This window comes from Cupressus sempervirens, chromosome 4, assembly GCF_028749045.1.
Source record: "Cupressus sempervirens isolate cs-2001-9-10 chromosome 4, ASM2874904v1, whole genome shotgun sequence".
NCBI classification, from domain to species: domain Eukaryota; kingdom Viridiplantae; phylum Streptophyta; class Pinopsida; order Cupressales; family Cupressaceae; genus Cupressus; species Cupressus sempervirens.
The window spans coordinates 562964976-562971552 of record NC_143121.1 but is presented as its reverse complement, the minus strand read 5'-3'; positions in this window follow the sequence as shown (position 1 = coordinate 562971552).

The window sequence follows — 6577 nt, the reverse complement described above, 5'->3', positions numbered from 1 at the left end:
TCTTATCATTTGGATTATAATACATGATATGGTTGTCATTATTTTCAAGAATATGGACATGTTCTAGAGAATTTTATTAGAACACACTTCAGTGGTAAGTACAAAAGGTGGTTGAGTCAAACCACATGCTTTAGTTGTTTGAAGACTAGTCATATCTGCAAGTATTGTCCAACTAGGTCAAAGGCAAGGCAAATGATGAACACATCAAAGATGAGATGAACAAGACATGGAAGAAGAAAGATGGTTGTAGTAAATCAAATGAAGAAGGGATCACTTCACCCAATGGGTCAAGTGATCACACCTCATCAAACTAAGCAAGTAAGAGGCATGTGGGACTAATACTTAGAATATCACATCATACATCAGTTCCAAAAGAAGCTAGTACTAAAAGGACTACATTAGCATGAATATAGATGCAAGATGTTGTTGAAAAGTCAAGTTAAATATTTTAAGTTTTTATATTGTTTCTGAGCATGAAATGTTAGTTAGAGTTGAGCTACTAGATTGGCTAGTTGATGCCAAGTCTGTGGTAACTGTTGAGTGATGGCAATACCTATAGATGCCAAGTGAATTTGAAATCCTATTGATGTTGAGTTTTACAACTATACATGCACTAAGCATTAAATGCAAAATTTTGAAGGGTTTATGATCAATTTTTCATTCATTTCTCATCATTTCAAATTTGTACAGGAGCTAAAGGTGCATAAGGTGATTCAAAAGTCTATTCAAAGTGACAACAATGATTCCAACAATGATTTCACTCCTGTTCTTTGAATTTAAAAATTATTCTTCATAAGCCAAGTTATGTAGTTTGCAATTTGTAAAAACCCTAGTTTGTCAAATAGCTTCTAGAAAGAAGATTTTGATGTTCAATTAGTTAGCAACGATGTTAAACAACCAGATTTCAATGCCATCCTAGATATTGCTTATAAAAATGATCTGTCGGGCATGTTATTAATGATTCGATCCAATGTCATAATGGTCCAAGACATGAGGAAATGTTACAACTACAAAGTAGAAGGCATAGGTGACATGGAAATAAGACAAGCCTATGATAAGTTGTTTGAAAATGATGTCTTGATGGAAGAATTTAAGATTGTAGAAAGAAAGGGTTTCACCCATGCCCTAGAATTCCCCATAGTGTTTAAAACTAAATGGAATAAGATAGTATTAAGCATAATACATGATGGATGCCTATGGTTGGAAGGTGGGCCAATCAAGATTTCAAAGAGGATAATTCATATGATAACTGGATACCCAACCCTAGATTGGCCCAAGACTCTAAGGAGTAACTCAAAAGAGGTAATTAAGAAAAATATAGGTGCTAAATGGAACAAGAGAGGAATGACCATAGATACCATTACAGATCCTCTACTTGACTTTGCAATTAGAGTTATTTCTCATAAATTCTATCAGTCAAGCATGTTAAATAGTGTGCCCTACATAGCTATTAATGTTGGATGTAAAATTGTCAAAAGAGATCATACTTGTGATCTTGTAGAAATTCAACTACAATAGATTAATGAAAACCTAGGAGCCATAAGAAAAACAAAAAGTGCAAAGTGTAAGTTTGGTTCAATACTTGTGTGCATATTCTTCTTTTTACAAAATGAATTCCCATCTTTTAGAAAAGTTGATTGGAAGACAAATAGATCAGTGGCTATTCAAATTAATGAATATATTGAACAAATGGGAGAGAACTTTGAGTCACTTGTGACTAGATATTTTGAAGACTTCAAGAAATCTATGAGGCAGAGGTTAAGGATACCCATGTCCTTAGTTGAACAACACTACAATGACATATGTTTTCTTGTGGATATTGATTACACATACATATAGGCAGTAGTACCCAGGGTAAGATGGCTAAGACCCTTAGGCTATGAAATCAATGTTGTTGAAGCCTCAACTGCCATCACTGAACTCCTAGTAGAGGATGTTGATAAAGGTACCAAGATATTTGGTAATTATGATGTCATGAAATCTAAAGTTAAGATGGATTTGAAGATAGCCTCCACACTAAAGAAGAGAGACAAATTAGTGAGGAAACTAAAGAAGAAATTTGGAGAGGGTGTTAATGTTGAGGAAGACAAAGAAGAAGAAGATGAAGATAATGAAGAGGAAGAAGAGGTACAAGCTCAAGGACCTATAGCTTTAACCAAAGGCATGGGTGAGGACTAGGAGGAAGAAGAAGGTTCCGAGGAAGAGGAAATTAAAGAAGCACAAATCCAACTAGCACAAGCTAAACCTAAGAAGAGAAAAGCCAAGATACAACTTGTGGCTAAACCAAAAGCAAAGAAGGTTTCAAAGTCAACCCCCACAAAGCCAACACCAAAAAAAACTAGGGAAAGTATAAGGGATAACACACAAAAGGCCAAGGAGATAGCTAAAGAGAAGACAAAGGCTATAGAACAAAAGGGGCTAGTGCAGAAGAAATAGAGGAGAAAATATGTTGCACAACCAGAAATAGATGATGAAAGGACATAATCTAAAGATACAAGTTAGTTTAGAGTGGTAAGTCATGCACCTAAATCTAATCTTGAAAATGTCTGTGAGAATGTTAAGAATAATGCATATATGACTAGTTTGAAAAATATTGATTTTGAAAAATTTGGTACAATAGAGAAAAATTTGATTGAGGAATCAATTTATGCTATGATGTTGTTAGTGAACAGATTGTCCTTCAAGGAAATGTGTACAAATCTGACCCTGAGTGCTCGAGCAAGAGGACAAATCAGCACCAACAGTTGGATAGGTTATCACTGGGTTGATAACCTTCCTCTGAATTTTATCAGGTACAGCTCCTCGTATAAAATATACAATGAATTAATTATCGGTACTTTTAACCAGAAAGTATAAAAGGATGCCAAGCATCTATTCGTAAACATAGAGCACATGCGAAAACCTATACTACTGCATAGAAAGAAAGCAAAGAACAACAGGTGACACAAAGTTCATTTGTTGAACACTGCATTACATAGTGAAAATGAAAATATGTCTTCCATTCTCTTGAGAGAATTAAAAATCAGAGGTTTTAAAGATATTTGAAATGATAATGTAATAAGAAAACAACGATATTGAAATGTAATTCAGAGAAAACTAAAAATGACACAAAGTTCATAATCAATGGAAGGAAAATACACCATAATTAAAGTTCTGATATACTTAACCCTTAGTCTCTGTTCCTTGATTGCAAAAGATCACAAAGTATCTTGTGCACATTACAACCAAACTACTATTTCAAGAAAGACAGAAACTCCTTTCACAATATTACATCAACTATCAAAATCCTATCTTTATCTCAGGCACACAGTTCTTGAAAAAGAAAAAGAAATGCCCATGCTCTGCCTCTCATAGCCTCTCAAGAAAAATGGAATAAATTTGCAAGATCTCCTCCCTGCCTGAAGCACAAAGTCTGTAGCCTAGAAGAAATACGAATGAAACTCTCCCCCTGCTGATAGCACACAGTCTGCAGCTGCCAGAAGAAAAAGTGGAACCCCCGTTATGTTTTCCCTTCTCCTTTTATCCTTTCTTGTGGTCGATTCCTATTCAGTTTTTGGATAACTTATTCTTGAAAATCCTCTTTTCATATTCCCAAAGAATTCATTTTCCTTCCATTAGTTTTCACTTTTACTGCTAGATTGTCATCAGCTTTTCCCATCATCATATGATATTTAAATATCATTCCGCACTAATGATGATATAATGTTTATAAAACATTATAATATTGTTTGCTTCTTTCTAAGTTTCTATCCATGACACCTATTTTAATTTATAATAAAAAACTTTATTACCAGCTCCTTTTAGCATCGTATTGGTTTCTTTCATATGGAGTGGACAGTTGTCTCCAAATTTGCATTCGGTTAGGAAATAAGAAATGATGCATATTTGAAAGGAGGAGGCCTCCACATGCTATTATTTACCAACATCATACCTCATATCTCTTGAGTTTTTCATGACTATCGCTTGCACTTAGTTTGTCTTGTTTCATTCACACATATTTTCTAATGCTCCATTAACCACATGTTCGATATCAATTGCCACAAGACAAAGCATCTACTTTTGGCACACTTGTATACATTTTTGGAAAGCTCATTACAATCTCATATTCTGGAACCACATTTTCTCATCTGTCTGATTGCCATTTCTCTAAAAATGTTCTGCCTTAGTCCAAGGATTTCCTTCCTTGTTTCCCATCACAGAGATCGTCTCACCATGCCCAATAACCTTGTCAATTTTTTCAATCGTGACACTTTTAACCTCTCCAAACTGAGCTTTTAATTTAGGAATTCTGGTTATCTGTTGTTATCATGAAGAGGGATCAAGCTTTTCTATTTTGACGGCTATGATCGAATCATAAGACTATTCACATTTTGTATTGTCATACAGCTTTGAAAGTCCATATTATTCTTTATGCGAACATGAAGAAAAGATGGCTTGGGCTATTTAACATTGTATAGCTGAAACATGATAAACATCAAATTGATCAACTCCAAGATGTTCACTGGAACATGACTTCTTTACAAACTCACAGACGTCCCTGAGAAGGATATAATTCAACATCGAACCACTTTGAACTACTTCGAACTTTAGTTCAAAGTGGTTCAAAAACTGTGAACTTGAAATTTTAAATTTGTGACCCCATTAGGTACTAACAGGGGCTCTGACTGCAAGACTAATTTTGATGCAAAAGCAGAGAACTCCAGCAATCTTTGGGAGAAGAACAGTGCCTTATCCATGGGCGAATAGAGTCAGCAAGAGAAGAAGGCTGGGAGCTGCTTGTAGAGAGGGTGGAGGGGAGTAGGGAAAAACCAACAAACCAAAACCAACAACAAACACCTAAACTACTAGCAAGCATGAGGCTTGCACATTATTTTGAACTACACTACACACAACAAAAACTTATTTACAAAATATATACAAAGGTAGGAAAAGAACCTTCCACAAGAACCAGAAGAGAGAAGAATTCATGTGAAATCATTTATCGGCTGAGAGAAATAGTAGCCTTTTCGAATCAACAGGATGTACCTTAATGGAATAGCTCCAAACCATTGCTCATTGATGACTCCTTCAATGCGAAACTTCACACTGATTATGTGCATGCATATGCTGATCGAACCTTCTTTTCTAAACAACCACAATTCATCATAGTACTCTACTTCACTGAAGAATTGATCTCTCACATTGGCAGTATTAGATTCCACTTCAAGCTGAAAAATATGAAATAAAAGGGTCTCAGCAAAAGATGATGTACAATATTTAGGAACATTGTCATGCAAATTCAATTCCTTTGCATGGTTATGATCAGTTCACAGCCATGATGATGTTTCCTTCAGCATAGGATCAAACCTTGGATATATGCCTTCTTCATTCCTTTCAAGGAACTAGCTATCATCAAATATATCATAAATCCCATCCCCTTCTCTTCTTAGAGTGTTATCACACATCTTAGCATTACTTTCACAATCCAAATCAACAAGATTATGCATAGGTGGATGAGAAGAAAAGTTTTCAATAAAGGCCTCATTCTAAAACTGATTTGAATAGGTGTCTAAGGCAACATCAAAGAAATGATCTAGCTTGAGTGATGACAAAAACCTACCTTTGATTTCTTCTTCTTCCTCAAAAATTTCTTCCCCCAGCTCATCAGCTGAATCACCAATAGATTGGAAGATAGCTTCATATTTCTTTGTTTCAACCAAAAATTCAATAGGGGCATCTTTGTCTAGAGGCATCTTTGTCTCATCTCCAAGAAGAATTGAATCACCATTAGAAGGACTGGTTTGAGAGAGGTTTTTCAACTGAAGACATAATAAAAATTTGGCAATGACCTCTTCTTGTTGATCAAATGATATTTCTTTTGGTGCTTCACGTAGACAGTTTACAAACTGAGTGCTAATTTCAGTATCCTCATAATGAGAAAGAAATGTCTCTTCATACGCTTTCACCTTGTCATAGTTACATATTTCATCATCAAACATAAAAAGTTCTTGCAAGGGCTGGTCACTAGTTTGCAAGTATGAGGAATCATCTTCATTTTTCATAGAAATAAGAAGTTTTGTCTCAGGCTACATATCGTCTTGAATCTTTTCATCCAGAAGATTTTCCAAAGAAAGTTGATCTACATTAAAGGTGAAAGATTGAAAGTTCGGAGGCAAGTTGTCAATGTCCTCATCAATAGGAACTTCTAAAATAGGGAGGTTATCAACATATTTGAAACTGAAACTCTTAGGATGTGAAGAAAAAGATTTGAAAAGACCTCCATTAAAAATAGTATTACCTACAAAGTTTGCTGTTGCAAAATATTTAGAATTGAAAGATTCAAGAATAGGATCTCTTTCCACATTCCCCTTCAAAGGATTAATGCCCTCACAATCTTTTGTGGCATTTAAAGAATCATTTTCAGACAAGACACCTGAAGAAAATATTTCAACAGAAAATTCAGGAAAAGAACAACCACTATGACCTTCTATTGTACCAATTTTAGCATGAGATGAAGAAAGATCTTGAGACAAGATTTCACCATTATTTCTTACCTCTTCCTCATTATTGGCACTAATATTCTCATTTGCTGAAGCTA